Raw genomic sequence first — 18413 nt, 5'->3', positions numbered from 1 at the left:
AGTTTATAGTTTACATTAGGGTTCAGTGTTGATGTCATGCATTCTAAAAGTTCAGACAGATAAATCATGGATGTATCCACCATTTATAGTATTATGTAGAGTAGTTTCAAGGCCCCCAAATTTCCCTGTGATTCCTCTATTCACCACTCCTCCCATCATTCCCTGGCAACCACTGATCTGTTTGCCGTCTCTATAGTTTCGCTTTTCCAAAAGTCATATAGTTGGAGTCATACAGCATATAGCCTTTTCGGAATGGCTTCTTTCACTTAGTAGTATGCATTTAAGGTTCAGTCATGTTTTTTCATGACTTCGTAGATCATTTATCTTTAGCACTGAGTAATATTCCATTGTCTGGATAGGCCACAGTTTCTCTATTCAGCTACGGAAGGACCTCTTGGTTGCTTCCAAGTTTTGGCAATTATGGATAAAACTACTATAAACATCTGCGTACAGGTTTTTGTGTGGACATAAGTTTTCAACTCCTTTGGGTAAATACCAGGTAGTGTGATCGCTGGATCATATGGTAAGAGAATGTTCAGTTTTGTAAGAAATACCTAACTGTCCTCCAAAGAGGTTGTACCATTTTGCATTCCCACCAGCAATAAATGAGGGTTCCTGTTGCTAACATCATCACCTGCATTTGATGTCAGTGTTCCCAGTTTTGACCATTCTGCTAGGCGTGTAGTGTTGTCTTATTATTGTTTTAATTTGCATTTCCCTGACAGCATGGTATCTTTTTATAGGCTTATTTACCATCTGTATATATTCTTTGCTAAGATGTCTAGTCAAGTCTTTGGCCCATTTTTTAATCAGTTTTTTTTTTCCTAGTTGAGTTTTAAGTGTTCCTTGTATGTATTTTGTACAGAAGATATATCTTTTGTAAGTATTTCATCCCAGTATGTGGCTTGTCTTCTCATTCTCTTGACATTGTCTTTCACAGATAGAAGTTTTTAATATTAATGATGTTTAGTTTACCAATTATTTCTTTCATGGATCATGCCTTTGGTATTGTAACTAAAAAGTCATCTCCATTCCCAAGGTCATCTAGGTTACCTCCTATGTTATATTCCAGGAGTTTTATAGTTTTGCATTCTACATTTAGGTCTGTGATCCATTTTGAGTTAATATTTGTGAAGGCTGTGAAGTCTGTGTATACACTCTTTTTTTTTTTTTTTTGCACATGAATGTCCAGTAATTCCTACACAATTTGTTTAAAAGACCATCTTTGCCCCAATGTATTTTCTCCTTTGTGAAAGATTGGTTGACTATATTTATGGGATCTATTTTTGGGCTGTCTATTCTATTCCATTAATCTATTCTTTCACCAATACCATACTTGTCTGGATTACTGTACCTTTACAATAAATCTTGAAGTCAGGAGGTATCGCTCTTCCACCTTTGTTCTCCTTTACTATTATGTTGTCATTCTGGGACTTGGCCTATTTAAATTTTAGAATCATTTTGTTGATATCCACAAAATAACTTAGTGGGATTTTGGCTGGGATTGCATTGAATCTATAGACAGAGTTGGGAAAAACTAATCTTGACAATATTGAATCTTCCTATTCATGAACATGGAATATTTCTCCACTTATTTAGTTTTTTAAAAATTTTTATTCATCAGACTTTTAGTTTTCCTTGTATCTTATACACATTTTGTTAGATTTATAGCTAAATATTTAATTTTGGGGGGTGCTAATAAAAATGATATTGTGTTTTTACTTTCAAATTCTACTTGTTTTTCATATTACTATATATTTTGTTTTACTTCAGGTATTCTTTTCTCTTTCAAACCATTGGTCCTGACCTTTAATTAGGAATGTATGATTACTGCAAACATCTGCCCAGTTGGTTCCTTCTACCCTCATCTTGGAATTGTACTTTCCTCCCTAATATCATACTGGCATCTTCGTCTAAAAAGTAGAAGCAGATTGATTGAAGAGCCAATGAAAAGTAGGCTTCAAGGTTCCCAGTCACAAGATCTCTTTCCAACCCTGTTCCTAATTTGTATTTAAAATTTATGGGACACCTGGGTGGCTCAGTCAGTTAAACACCTGCCTTCGGCTCAGGTCATGTTCCCAGGGTCCTGGGATCGAGTCCCACATGGGGCACCTTGCTCAGTGGGGAGCCTGCTTCTCCCTCTGCCTGCTACTCCCCCTGCTTGTGCTCTCGTGTTCTCTCTCTGGCAAATGAATAAATAAGATCTTTAAAAAAATAAAATAAAATTTAAATTTTTCCTCTTGAGGCCTTGTCCCTCAGATTGTGCAAGCCTCAAGCTCTACCTACATCCACACCATACCTACTCCTCACCAGTCTTGATGTCTCTTTTGCACTGGATTCCATTGATTTCTTCTTCCTTACTGAGACTTATGTTACGTTTTAGTTTCCTGTAATCTTCTAGTAGTTTCCTATGAATTCTGTTCTGATTTCTCAGCCCTGGTTCTCCATTTGAAAAGTTTGGACAGTCCAAAAATAAAATATTGTTTACCATAATTCCTCATCATTACAAACATGTTAGGCCCTACCATCATTCAAGAAAACAACAAAAAAATTTGAAATTTTGCATTTATTTAGTATCTCTTTATTTTTAGTTACTGAGCTTATGAATTCTTTCCTTTCTTTGAATCTCATATTTATTTGCTGTAACCCACCATTTATCCATCGTTGTGCACTTGTTTTCTGTACAATGTCATTTTTGCCTTCTTAACTCCACAATAATTCAGCTGACAGCTACTAGAGGAGTTTTTACTTAATAGCTACTTTCAGATATTTGTTCCCATATTTAAGAATTTGTAATATATTGTACCTATCAAACCAAATTCAAGCTCCATAGTCTAACTCAGAAATATAACCCTCTTCTGCTTAACAGTAGCAAAATCTCCACTTCCGTTTCCATGTCAAATTTCATCTCCATTACTTGAAATTGAGTTTTCCCAACCTCCACGTACTTTTGTCAGTTTGTCCTGGAGAATTCCTTTCTGTGCCCTGCATTCTAGAAAACTTAGCCACTTCCCTGGCCTCTACCATTAAATGCCAATATGCTCTCCCCACTCCTGTTTCAACAACTAAATATGTCTCCAGACACTGCCAAATGTTCCCAGGGAGGAGAATCCCTCCCCCCATTGATAATATCTGTTATTACCAGACACTTCATATTTAAAAATAACCTGCTAGTTTCCTTTTATTTTGATACTTATTTGTCTGGTCCTTCTTTTAAATATCACCTTTTTTAAATTTAAAATATTTATTCTATTATATTCCTGTAATTTTTTTACACATTTTACACTTCTTTACCTAAGATGAGATACAAGAAGAAACTCTAATGGAGAATTTCATATACACTTGATTACTGACTAGTCAACACTATCAAAATGGAGGTATTCAGAATGAAGAAGCCATTTAGCTTACTCATTTCCGTCTTTCAATATGTGGAATAATCTAGTATGTAAGGCGTATTTTTGAAACATAATGAAAGACCTGAAATATTATGTGCTTAGCAGTGATATGTAATGAAGCTGAACTCATAGTATTGGTAGCATTATTTTAGTTCCTTAATTTTATAGTAATAATATGAATTTTCCCAGAAAGGATTACATTTCTTTTTTATAAATAATTCATCTTTTCGTTTTGTAAGATAGTTTGAATTTAGTTTAGCATAATTGGGTCCAATTATAAAGGGGGAGAAAAATGTTTCTGATGGTTATTATTATTAATAGGGAACAATAGTCAAAGCTGTGTTATGAGAACAGGAGGTTGCTCAAACATACTTAGTCTATTTAAAATCTAATTATGTGTTGAGTAGAAATCTTTAAAATATGTTTGGCTATTAAGAGTGGCTTCTTCTTATTTTTAGATTCTAAGTAATTAAGTCTTGTTAAACAAATGGAATATATTCATAAAATACATAAATACATATGTATGTGCGTGTACATATAAATATGTACCATGCACACATCATTAATCATACTGGATCTAATTATTTATAAAAAGATGTATTCCCTTTGTTCTTTCCTATCAGATATTAAATACATATGAAAATCAAATTTATGGACATTTCCCAGATTGTGTTGAGCTGCCCCATGCATGTATATGAATTTCTATGTGTTCAGCATATGACACACAGACTGCCAATTTGAGCATTAGGAAAAATGCAACGAATTTTCCATTAAGTGTGCTCCCTCAGTGAACACCCTCTGTTTTTCTGGCAGGACCCAGCAGGATCTGAAAAATAAGCAGTGCATTGGGAACAATAATGAATATTTATGCTTTATGGAATCCTTTTACATTCATTCTCCATCTGCACTCCTAGACCCCCAAATACGAAAATAGTAGAGGGGGTAAGGAGAATAGTGTTATAATTCCTCGGGTTAGTGATAAGAAAACATCAGCGAGACTGCGAGCCAGCGGATACCTAGGCTACCTGGAGGCACAATTGATGCAAACTGAAGCATATTGGCCATTTGCATTTCTATTTAACACCTCTGCATTATGTGATTTTTATAAAATGAACTTTGATTCTATAAAATTGTGAAAGAATGGATACCGGAATACACAAACGTCATTTCACAAAGAAGAAAAAAATATTATTAAAAATGTGAAAGGAGATGAGAAGGGTCAAGAGAGGATGTGTTGGGGAAAATAATGGTTTGAGAGAGAAAACAAGATACTTTTCAGGTATAGTTTTAACCATTAATATGTTAATTCATAGACTTAAGGGAAAAAAAGAAAAGCAAGAGTGAAAAACTGTAGATGAACCTATATTGACTTAAAATAATTTACAAGGACAAACCTGTGATGGACTTTGGCTAGTGAGTTTCTTTTAATTAAATACTTTATTTTACTTCAAGGGGCTTGTTGGTGAAAGTGTTTATGGCAGTTTTCTGCTTGAAGTTTCAGTGATCTATATTTGGTAGTAAATGCTAGTACGTTATGCTTCTAAGTAATCCCCAGCTATGGACAAAAGAGTGCAAAACATCTGGATGAAGGTTGGAAATTTTTTTCTGACAACCTCATGTTTTAGAAAATCCAGAGGATAGATGTCACTGTGAAAATAAATACAGGCATACCACTGTGATTGTGCCTTATGATATTGTCCTTATCAAATACTGTGCTCTTGCTAAGGTGAGGGTTTGTGGCAATTCTGTGTGAAGCAAGTCTGTTACTGCATTTTTCCTCAAGCATTTACTCACTTTATGTCTGTGTCACATTTGGGTAATTCTCTTAATATTTCAAACTTTTTTCATTATTGTTATATTTTTTATGGTGACCTGTGATGTGATGTTATGTGTGTCCTGACTGCTCCAGCAACCAGCGATTCCTCTGTCTCTCTTCCTCTCCTCAGGCCTCTCTATTCCCTGAGACACAACAATATTGAAATTAGACCAATTTATAACCGTGCAATGGCCTCTAAGTGTTCAAGTGAAAGGAAAAGTCACACATCTCACTAACATGAAAGCTAGACATAATTAAGCTTTGTGAGGAAGGCATGTCAAAAGCTGAGATAGGCCAAAAGCTAAGTCTCTTGCGCCAAACAGTTACACGAGTTGCAAACGCAAAGGAAAAGTTCTTAAAGGAAATTCGAAGTGCTACTCCAGTGAACACACTGACGATGAGCAAGCAAAACAGCCTTATTGCTGAAATGGAGAAAGGTTTAGTGGTCTGGATAGACGATCAAAGCAGCCACAACATTCCCTTCAGCCAAAGCCCAATCCAGAGCAAGGCTCTAACTCTCTTCAATTCTATGAAGGCTGAGAGAGGGGAGGAAACTGCAGAAGAAAAGCTTAAGTTGCAAAGATTGGTTCATGAGGTTTAAGGAAAGAAGCCATCTCCGTAACGTAAGAGTGTAAGGCGAAGCAGCACAGGCTGGTGTAGAGGTTGCAGGAAGTTATTCAGAAAACCCAGCTCTGCTAATTCATGAAGGCGGCTACACTAAACAATGAATTTTCAATGTAGATGAAACAGTCTTATAGCAGAAGAAGATGCCATCTAGGAATTTCATAGCTAGAAAGGATAGGTCAGTGCCTGGCTTCAAAGTTCAAAGGACAGGTTGACTCTTTTGTTAGAGGCTAATGCAGCTGATGACTTTAAGCTGAAGCCAGGGCTCATTTACCAAAATCCTGGAGTCCTTTAAGAATGATGCTAAATCTCCTCTGCCTATGCTCTGTAAATGGAACAACAATGGATGACAGCACATCTGTTTACAACATGGATTACTGAATATTTTAAGCCACTGTTGGGACCTGCTACTCAGAAAAAAAAAATCCTTTCAAGATATTGCTACTCTTCGATAATGTATCTGGTCACCCAAGAGCTCTGGTGGAGATGTAAAATGAGATTCATGTTGCTTCCATGCCTGCTAACACAGTATCTATCCGGAAGCCCAAGGATCAAGGAATAATTTCAACTTTTAAGTCTTATTATTTAAAAAATGCATTTCATAAGGCTATAGCTGCCACTCAGAGTGATTCCTCTGATAGATCTGCGCAAAGTAAATTGAAAACCTTTTAGAAAGGATCGACCATTCTAGATGACATTAAGAACATTCATGATCCGTGGGAAGAGGTTAAAAATATCAACACAAACAGGAGTTTGGAGAAAGTTAATTCCAACCTTCATGGATGACTTTGAGTAGTTCAAGACTTTAGTGGAGGAAGTAACTAGATGTGGTGAAAATAGCAAGAGAACTAGAATTAGAAGTGCAGCCTGGAGATGTGACAAAATTATTGCAATCTCATGATAAAACGTGAATGGATGAAGAGTGGCTTCTTATGGATGAGCAAAGAAAGTTGTTTCTTGAGATGGAATCTACTCCTGGTGAAAATGGTGTGAGGGGTGCCTGGGAAGCTCAGTTAGTTGAGAGTCTGGCTCTTGGTATCAGCTCAGGTCATGATCTCAGGGTGGTGAGGTTGAGCCCCTCATCAGGCTCTGTGCTCAGCAAGGAGTCTGCTTGAGATTTTTTTCTCCCTCTCTATTGTCCCAATCTGTTCTTCCCCCCTGCTTGCACTCATGCTCTCTCTCTAAAATAAATAAAATTTTTAAAAAATGCTGTGAAGATTTTTGAGATGATAACAGAGTTAGAATATGACATAAACTTATTTAATAGGGCTGTGGAAGGGTTTGAGAGTATTGACCTCAATTTTGGAAGATGTTCTGCTGAAAGTAAGATGCTGTCAAACAGCATCACATGCTACAGAGAAATCATTTGTGAAAGTAAGAGTCAATCAATGTGGCAAACTTAATCACTGTCTCCTTTAAAAAATTGCCACAGCCATTCCCACCTTCAGCAACCAGCACTCTGACCAGTCAGCAGCCATCAACATCAAAGCAAGAACTTCCACCAGGAAAAAAACAAAAAAAAGAAAAAAAACTATAACTCACTGAAAAGATGATGGTTAGCACTTTTTAGCAATAAAGTTTAATTAAGGTATGTACGTTGGTTTTTTAGACATAATGCTACTACTGCATGCTTAATAGACTGCTGTGTAGTGTAAATATAACTTTCATTTGCACTAAGAAACCAAAAAAAAAAAAAAATCATTTGGCTCGCTTTATTTCTGTGATCTCAAACCAAACCTGTCATATCTCTGAACTGTGCCTGTAAAGGAAGCCTCATTTACAGTGGGGTTGGGAAGCCCTAAAGGTGGAGCTCTCCTGAACCACTACTTGCTATAAGAAGTATAACTCACTTTCCCCAACAGGAAGAAGCTATGCTTTCACACCACAGCCAGAGGAAGGAAGACTTTCTCCTCGCCCAGCAACAGTCCAGCCAATGAGAACTCAGCATAAAAGTCCCTCCCAACTTCCTCCTTTCCCATATAAAAGCCAGCTCTTCTTCTTTGTTCTCCAGACTTGCCTATCATTCGCCATAGTTTGCCCCAAACTGCAATTCCCTCCTATTCCCAAATGAATTCATTTTGCTGATAAAATAGCTTCCTCTTTTGACATGCATTTCTAAATGATAAACATAAGCCTTTTAACAAAATGTCATAACATTTCTAATTTAATGTCTCCTCAATTTCAGAACTATGCTTAATTTGAGGTACCTGCAGAATTATAGTACTAGGATGGCAACATATGAGAGAAAGGCAAAGGGGACAAATATTCAGCCTATTTTAAAATTCAAAAGCCTAGAGAGGATGTCTCTAAATCCTTTCTCAATATGGCAATTGTGGAGAAGGACTCCATTCTCAGACCATGTGTGTGGAATCTCAAAGCACCCAGTTTAAAATTTTAACTTTTAGCTATGAGGGGCTGTAGGGCTTATAGGACATGGTGCTCATTTTACACTTTGAAGGATAAAATAAACGAAAGAGCAGTTTTCTCCACTTGGCATTTGGTGTCCTCTTAAATGCAAAAGTGTGACTTGATCACATGCAGAGCTTAATTAAAGACCGCTCACTCCGCAAAAAAAGCCACCTTAGAGGAAATTGCCACTCTGGTGCCGGTATCTTTCTGTCCTGTTAAAAGAAAAATAATTGAACAGCAAAGACTGTGACAGAAAAGTCTAAATGTTCTAGGGATTCTCTCAGACATTTGTTTGAAGTTTTTCTCAAGCATTTTAAGCCTAAGCCACCGCTGGATTCTCCCTGTTGGGAGGACAGAAGTGCTAGAGATCACATGCCCAGCATTGAGCTCAAGGTGTGCCGCATCAAACTGTTTACCCCTTGACCTCCTCTCCCTCCTCTGCTGGGCTACACATATTCCGTCTCCTCTAGATTAAGAAAAAAATCAATTTCACTGGCGAAAAAGGCTTTTAACTTAAAGCTAAATTCCCTGAAGTTACCAAAAAAAAAAAAAAAAAAAGGGGACAAAATCTCTCAACTTTTTCATAAACTACACTAAAGACCAAATTTCTTGTTATATTATGAGGAAACTTTCACCTATATCTCCAACTCTCTCTGTTTCTGACTTTTCTAAATTAAATAGAAATCTGTTGAAAGAATGAAACCTCTAATAACCTCCATAAATGAAAAGCCTATTTCACTTTGAAGCAGTATATTCTATCACACAAGTGTAACCTTTGAACTTGGCTAGACTTTTCATAATCTTTGAAAATACATTTAATTTTATTAAATATTTTTAAAACATTCAATTCTGTTACACTTCACCTCAAACACTCTTGCAATCATAACAAAATGCCTGGTGTTCTCATCACGGTGACTTGAAAGACTAGTGTTTATAGACTGAGTAAAAGTGAAGGAGAGGAAAAAACTAAAACCCCATCAGCATGAGAAAATAGGTCATCGCATTCCCTCCAAGCCCTTTTGGAGTGTTCCACGGTCATTGGTTTGTGTACCTGACCATGGCAGAATCAATTTGACTGAAACGTTCCTAACATTCAGACTGTTTTCATTCTTTGAGACTCTTGTAATACAAACAAGAGTATGGCGTTTAGGCTGTACTGTGACTCGTGAAATTTTGGAGCTGGCCAGGATGGATTATGCTATGAAGTATTAAGTTCTTATGCATTTTGCTTTACTGGTCAGAACTCAGTAACCTCCTATTCATCAACAATATGGTATTGGAAAGTGTCTGCTTGTGAATCAGAAATACTGGCATAATATGAAAATGGCCCATACTAAAAATCATTCTAAATTATCTTTAAGTTTGAGGCACAGAATTTAATTAAAGACACACATGCATGTGTTTAGAAGCACCTGTTACATAATAAGAAATATTCTAAAAGGCGTATCTTCATAGGTAATTTTATATTTTACAGTGTAGTTTTATTGAAAGTTTATTTTATCCTTTATATTTTCTTTTTCTTTTAAAAAATATTTATCTTTTAGTTTATTTTAGAGAGAGAGAGTGCGAGCTGGGGGAGGGGCAGAGGGAGATGGAGAGAATGTCAAGCAGACCCTCTGCTGAGTGTGGAGCCCTATATCGGGCTCAGTCTCACAACCCTAAGATCATGACCTGAGCCAAAATCAAGAGTTGGACACTCAACTGAGCCACCCAGGCACCCCTATCCTTTATATTTTCTATGGCTAATTGCTTCAAGTGATTTAAACAAGAATTGCTTGAAACAAAGTTTTTGTTTCCTCTTTCAAGGTCTGGAAGCCTTAGCTTTTCTACCTTTAGCCCCAGACCATCATATCATAAAATACGTATTTCTTTTCTAAAGGGGAATGTTTCTATGAGAACTGTGTCCACTGATAAGCATCTTTTAAAGTAACCTCCTTCAGTGTAGGAAAACTAAAGAATTACATTCACAGGAAAGCTGTATTATCTTGGTTCAATAGTTTGGGGCAGTAACTAAGCACATAAATATGTAATGAATAATTGATTGATGAATAATTGAATCAGTATGTTCCAAAAATTTCGGTCTACTATCTAGACACAAGTTAACAGACATGATTTCCAGGCTTGCTGTAGACTACTCAAAAATTCTGCTAGCAACTTGCGTGTACCTAAAATTACACACTGTGGTGTCATTCTCTTTACCTTGGAAGAGATGTTAGGTAAATGCACATACTCCAAGAATGGGAATTTCCCTTAAAATCTTTTATTCTTTGTAAAATTTGTTATGGTATAAAGTTAAATAAATATAAGTATCAAAAATCAGGGGTGCCTTGGTGGCTCAGTCAGTTAAGCAACTGCCTTTGGCTCGGGTCATGATCACAGGGTCCTGGGAACGAGAGGGATGGAACCCCACCTTGGGCTCTCACTCAGCAAGGAGTCTGCTTCTTCCTCTCACTCTCTTTTTGTGCTCTCCCTCTCCCTCTCGTATAAATAAATAAAATCTTTTAAAAAAAATCACATGGCTTTTTCTGCTCCAATATGGAAAGATCTTGGATGTCATAATTCTCTTCTTTGAAAGAAGAAAAACCTGAACAAACTAAAACTTAATGACTTTTTCTAGGGCTAATCAGAGAACTGAGGTTACAGGGCAAGAGGCAAAAGGCAAAACGAACTGCATATAAACACTGGACTTTAGTTTTGGGAAACAGTAAAATTGTTTCCCATGGGATAGAGGTTACAAATTTTTTTTGGGGTTATAAATTTTGATATTGCCAATCACACATACTGGAATCGAGCAATTAAATTAATGCATGGTAATAGGGGCCAGGTTTCTCCTATTGTTGGAATAACTGTTTATGGATAAGCAAAAGGATGGGGCTAAAATGATCCCTACGGTAATGCGTTAGAGATGGGAACATTATTATGATTCATGGTTAGTTTAATATAGATACAAATGGTTACATAAAGAAATATTTATAAGTATATGTGTATAGATGAGTATATATTTCCTTGCTGTATCAGCTGACAGGGTCTAGAAGGGATGATATAAACCTCAGTGGCAATGAGTACACTTAGCTCCTAGATTTTTGGTTTATAATACCGTTCTCTAATAAAAGGAACGAGGGCTCCTTGGAGAAGTAGCTCATATAAGATGGCGTAGAATATATACAAGGTAGGCCTGGAGGATAGCATTGTGCCAGAAAGTAAAAAAGTGCTCAAACGACAAGCAGTGCATTGATGGGGGTAAGTGAAAGTGACACGGGATCCAACTGGAAAAGTTCCCAACTGCTGCAGCTAGACAGAACAATAAAACACAGGAGTATTAGATTATAAGTCAAAGTTTAAATGAAATATATCCGTGAGTCCATGTTGATATAAATAAATGATTGAATGATGGATAAGACACGAATCTCCTGTGCAGAATTCCATATAATTTATATATATTCTATATATATAGAATATATATAAATTATATGGAATTCTGCACAGGAGATTCGTGTCTTATCCATCATTCAATCATTTATTTATATCAACATGGACTCACGGATATATTTCATTTAAACTTTGACTTATAATCTAATAGAATATATATATAGAATATATATATATATAGAATATATATATATGTTCTGCCCTCAAAGAGATGGAACATAAATCTCTATGTCTTAAGTGTGGGCTATGCATAGTGACTTTATTCCAAAGAGTACAGTATGAAAAAGGGGAGAAAAGAGTAACTTTACAGTGGAGAAATGGGACACTTTCTAAACCAAATAAGCAAGGGCAACATAAACAGTGATAAATCATGTTGATCGTATATACCTTTGATGTAATGTGGCAAAAATAGCACTTTACCTCTGTAGTCTTCCTCTCCCAAAACACCCAATCCCAGTCCCACCATGAGAAAACCACAATATGAATCCCAATGGAGACACTCTACAAGCTACTTGACCATTAGTTCTCAAATTAGAGAAGGATATCAAAAATAAGCCAAGTCTGAGAAATTGTCACGACCTAAGGAGACATGACTGCACAGCACAATGTAGTTCCTGGATGAAATCCTGGAACAGGAAAAAGGTAAAAACTGAACAAAGTATTGACTTTATTTAATAATGTATCAAAAATGGTCCATTAAAGTAAGAGGATTGCACTAATCTAAGATAGAAATAGAGGAAATTGGGTCTAAGGTACGTAGAAATGCTTTAGAGCTTTATAATTTGTCTGTAAGTCTAAAACTGTTTGAAGATAGTTTATTAAAAAATAACATGCTCAGAATGAATGTGTAACATAATACTGTGAAAAGAGTCTCTTATAATCCCGTATCAATATGGCTAAAACACTCACAAGGAACGCCTGTCAGTCATGAACTTGATTCTTGAGGCCTCAAGGCCATGACCTAGTTCCAAAGACAGCATGGTACATTCATTTACAGCAGAAATCGGACAGGCAGAAGGGTACACTTGAAGTGATTCAATGGCAAATATTCCTTAGACTAAAGGTTTTCAAGATATGGGGAGGCTTGTAACAAGAACACAGTTCATGAAGGGGACAGGTAGGGAGAATTTAAAACATCAAACAAAATATGTTAGTTAATGACTTTTTGAAGTAACTGGCTGATGATGTCTGCAAAAAATGTGATATATTTTTTTTCTAGCTGGAACAATATTTGCAACATTGTCTTCTTTGGTTTATGAAGCTATTTGCTGAGAGTGTGTCTAAGAGATTTAATATTAAGCAGTTAAATGTTTTTTAATGCAGGCAAATATTTAACATATAATGCACAAAAGGTTATTTAAGCAATTATGGCATCTAAAATTTTTAATTTTTTTAATGATGTTGAATTTCAAGTAGGGATTGAATACATTATAAAAGTAGCTGTTTTATGTTTTGATTCAGTTACAATTTTGATTAGCATTATGCTTTACATGCCTTTTGAAAAAAGTCCACAATACTTTTGCATTCCTCATGGCAAACTGAAATTAATTTCAGTTCTGTAGAAAAAGAAAATTATTTAACCAGGTTTTTCATTTATTGTAAATATATTAAGAGTTATAGAAATCAGTGTTTAGACGTAAGACACAAAGCAAAGAGCTGAAAGAAGTTATGAATGAGTGAGCACAATCTATTGGGTTTGCAGAATACCCTCTCTTCAGTACTAATTTAAATATTTACTGAATGTTAATATTCAGATCTAGATGTGTATGTTTTTTTCCTAAAGGGCTAGGAAAGAAATGATGAATGTTGAGCTCAGAATTAAAATAGCCTCTTTAAAAGAGAAGAGGCTTCTGGTGTCCCATTATTGTTCTTTTATGAAACATGATTTATTTTTCCTACTGATCTCATCCCTGGTTCTTACATTTCAGTGTTTAACTACAAACTTAAGATTAAAAGTGCCTTCATGCATATTTTGTTAAGGAACAAGGAGTATCTAATAATATAAATGTGAAATACATTATAGACCAGGGTGTTTGTGGAAAAGGACACTTAGACCAAAACAAACTTGAATTTAAGTGTTTTTTTCCTAAGTTACCGTATTTTGCAGCTCCTTGTTCTGGTCCTCCTTTAACTGTGCTTTGCTCCAGTGTCTGGAGCAAAAACTGTGTTCCCTGAGACCACCATGCTCTGAGTCTAGAAAGAGCACGCAGGGCCATCCTCCACGGCTACTTCTTGCCACTGCCATTGGAGTGTGCATCCAGAGTCCCGATGGTGGCCACTGGATGGTTTATTTGTAGGAGTGGGTGCCTAGAGCTTAGACACTCGGACTGAAGAGTTCATAGCATTTGTAAACAGCCCTCATAGAGCAGAAAAGAGCCAAGTATAGGTAGGGAAAGGAAAGAACCATTGGCAGGGACCTCCATCTCTGAGCACTGAAATGTTAAGGGTGGATGTCTTCATGATTACATTTTCCCCTACTACGTGAGAAATATTAGTTTAGTTTTGGGGGAAAATATTTTGAATGTAATACAAAAAAAGTGACACTATTTAAGTGTTTCAGATGTGCCTATAATAATTGAATTTCTGGGGTGCCTGTCTGGCTCGGTCGGTTTTGAGATCAACTCTTGATTTAGGCTCAGGTCATGATCTCGGGGCCCTTTGATCAAGCCCCCAAGTTGGGCTCCATGCTCAGTGGGGAGTCTGTTTCTCCCTCTTCCTCTCCCTCTGCCCCTCCCCCACTCACATGCGCGCGTGCGCGCTCTCTCTCTCTCTCTCTCAAATATACCTTAAAAAAATTGAACTTATGTGTTACTGAATACTTTTTCTAAATTGAGTTCTTACTTTAATGTGCATATAAATCACTTGTGGATCCTGTTAAAATTCAGATCTCTGGGGCCTAGGGTTCTGCATTTCTCAGTTGCTTATCTACAGACAGTGTTTTGGGTAGCAAGGTTATGGAAGACAAGGCAAACAATCTAAGGCTGGTGTTGTTTGGGGTGTAGTCACTTCTAGATACATTATAGGAACAGTGATGGAACAGTGCATTTTTCTAACTGAATTACAAGAACAGTGATGGTGGAGACAACTCAAATATTTGATTTATATTCTTTTTTAATCAATGAAAATATTATTATGCAAAAAATGCACATCTTATTTCACCCCTTTCTTGCCAAGACAACCAGTCATTGCAGCCTGTTGACATTTGGCTAGGAGATTGCATGCATTTGGCTAAGAGAAGCATTCATCAATGCTATTTATACCTAAAGTAAAATAAATAATTTGTGAATTTTCATTTATGTCTTACTTCTTGTCACAAATGTAATACAGTTCCACCTAAGAAATCCATTTATGTATTCAGTTTGCAAAACTATGTATTTTAGATTTAACCATGGTCATGTTGAATTTTTTTTTCTTCTAGGGTAACCAGGGCTTACTATATCTTTGTAAAACAATGGCAATCAGTTCAAAGAAAAAATGATTCTATTATAATGTTTTGTTGAAAATGCAGGCCAAAGTATAAAAGGCAGAAAAAAAATGAAAAAAAAAAAGAGAATGGTAGAAGTTCAACAATATCCAGATTACAAGACATTTTGGTGTTGAACTCTGGGCTGGGCTGTAGGCATTTGGGCTTTCACACCTAGGAGGCAGCCTCTCCATTCCTGTTTCTGCTCCCACCCTGTATTCGTGCTCTCACTGAGCATTTGATCAACTTCCAATTAATTGATTTTGTTGTATATCTGTTGCTGTGGGGAGAGTTTGGGGAATAAAGACATGAAGATATTGCTTAAAAGGAGGTCTGATATTCTACCAGTTGCACGGGATTAGGTAGATTCTCTTTGTGTCTATTCTGATTTGGCCATGATCCAGTCGGATTGGTCAGTGCATACTAAATATGTTGTGTATTCTCCTGCCCCCCCCACTGCTCCTCCCAAATTAGAACTCTCTCAATGTGAGTGGATCATTCCATTTCTATTTCCTGTTGCCTTAATGAGAGGTTATTGAAATATGTATTAAATTCAAATTCAAATTCTTATTTGAGTTTAGTCTACTATAGAATATTTATGAAAAAGGATGAAAGGCAAATCAGTTGAAATTAAGGTAAACCAGAATTTAATGTGTATGTTCTATCACGTTATCATCACAGATTCCATGGAGTGAATTACCTAAGACAATTTCTGTAAATCCTCAAGGACAAATATACCTAAAATTGATTGTTCTTTGGTTTCCTTAATAAGGAATATTTCTTTTTTATATTAATCAAAAATATTAATAATTTTGACTTTGAGAACATAATTCTAGCCATAATAGAGTTGATAAAAATTGTCCTAAAATGTAGGATTAGTAAAGAGGAATCAAATGTAATGCTATATTTCATAATTAATGCAATTTGCAGATATGGATTTTAAGTAAATGGTAAGTTTATTGTTTTTTTGTCACAGACTATAGTTATTTTTTTTTATTGGGAAGGACTTTATATGTTCCTAATTTATACATGCTTTATAGATTCAGAAGGTAATTTTGTATTGAGTGGTCCACTAAAGAAGTCATATATTTTAAGAATAAAAGGCTTAAAACTTTTAACAAATTTAATCCCTTCATGGCTATAGACTGGGGAAAATCTTAGGTGGATTAGCTTTTATTGCATAGTTCTTAGAAGAAAAGATTTCAATCTACCTCTAATGCCATACAAGAAGAAGAACAGATATTAAGATACATAAGAAAGAAGTGGAAATAGGGATGGGGAGTTGAATGTATACGTAGGGGTGTATGTGTTATTAAGCTAAAACCACATAATACCATCCTATCCTAACACAAATAACTTAGATTTGATATTGCTTCTTAGTATGACATTTAGATAGGAGATTTTGATTTGTTTAAGGATACCCAAACAGCTGAATTAAACTTGAAGGGATCTATACCTAAGTCTGGAATTATTTAGCATAGAATAAAATAATTACATACAGACACATCATTATGGTACAGATCAAGAATAGGATAGTTTTTTTACTCCAGTTTTCCTTATGTCTTGCAAATTGTGGTAGAATGTAGATTTTTGATATCTCTGTATTTCTAATTTTATGGCTCCAAAACTTGGCTTTAAATTCTGCTATTCTTCTCTGAATCATTGTTTTAGCTAAATCCCAGAAGAAAATATAAGCGAGTACAGGCAAAATAAAGGTAAACACCAAAAAAGAAAATACAAACAAAATTAAATTAATTCCCCTTTCCTGACTTATTAATACTCTAAATTTTGCCAACTGATTCTTTTCATACAAATTGTAATTTCTCTCTCTCCCTGGTAAAATCTCGTATACAGTCTCTTCAGTTATTACTTCAAGAACAGGGTTTCCATATATGCTTATCATCCATGTATGCTTTCAGTGAACCTGCATTCATTTGTCAAACTGACTCCTATCCTTTGATATGCAGACTGTTGCACTCCACTCCACTGCAACCAGAGCAAAGGTAGTGCAGTTATGACCTTTTATGATTATTGCAATTATTCCCCTATTAATGTGTTCTAAGATTATAATAGTTTTCAAGAAGCCACAACAAACTGTTAGCTACTGGCCGATCATTGGTTACTGTGAACGATTCACCCTAAGCCCCATTTCTCCCATCTTTAGAGTTATATGTCTTATCTTTAAAAATTATACATTTTATCCCAAAGAAGAATATGATTGATGTTATGAAACATTTAAAAATGGCTTATCATCTTATCACCCGAGAGAATAAAGGTTATATTTTCTCTATGAACTTATGTTTTATATACTTTTATAACATTTATATGACAAAACAAAAAATACATATATTTGGTTTTTTTCCTTAATGTTGTAATATTGTGTTGTTATATGTCTTTCAAAAATAGATGGTTGTGGTTCACCAATATTCCTTGTGCATTAATTAATTAAAACATTTTACTCTTGGATGATATTTATGATAAATATTAATAAATCAAAGGGACTGAATTTATGGTAAGTATTATTATTATTATTATTATTATCATGGACATCACCTCTTCACTAAAAAACTTTATAACAAATTATTGCTGGCTTGTAAAATAACTAAGAAAACTCTGGAGAGTGTATATTTATTAACTAACCACTCTAATTAGTGTCCCTATTAACTGTTTTGTCTCTGATTTTCCTTTTTCTAGGGATCAAATAAAATAATTTATATATTTATAAATAATACTATTTCACAAACTCCTTTCAATTCCTATGCCTTTTATTTCTACTCCAGATCTTATTGCATTGGTTAGACTTTATGAAACAGAGTAATAGGAGAGTGCAAACTTGATATACTCCAGCGTTTGAGGAAACGCTTGCAGTAAGTCAATATATGATATTTACAGTACCTTTCGTTAACTGTATTTCTTTTTGTTTCAAGAATGTATCTTTGTTGTTGTTGTTGTTTTCTGGTGTAATTGTAAACTTTCCTTAATATTATTGGTTTTGATCCAGAGAAAATGTACCGTGTTTCTTAGATAACTGACTTTGTTTCTAGGGACAATAGATTCACCTCCACTCCCCTTTTAGAGTGCTGTTATTCTGATATATATATATATATATCAGATATGTCAGATATATATCATATTATATCAGATATATATCTTTACCTTTGAGTTTTCACCTCTGTGATTTTCATCTTCATTTTAGAATATCTTCATATCCTCAATATCATATATTTAGACATCTTCATCTTGTTGACCCTTGTGTCCTAAGCATTGATCAGAGCCT

This window comes from Ursus maritimus, unplaced genomic scaffold (assembly GCF_017311325.1).
Source record: "Ursus maritimus isolate PB19 unplaced genomic scaffold, ASM1731132v1 scaffold_13, whole genome shotgun sequence".
Lineage (NCBI taxonomy): Eukaryota > Metazoa > Chordata > Mammalia > Carnivora > Ursidae > Ursus > Ursus maritimus.
Note: the sequence above shows the minus strand (reverse complement) of the source record.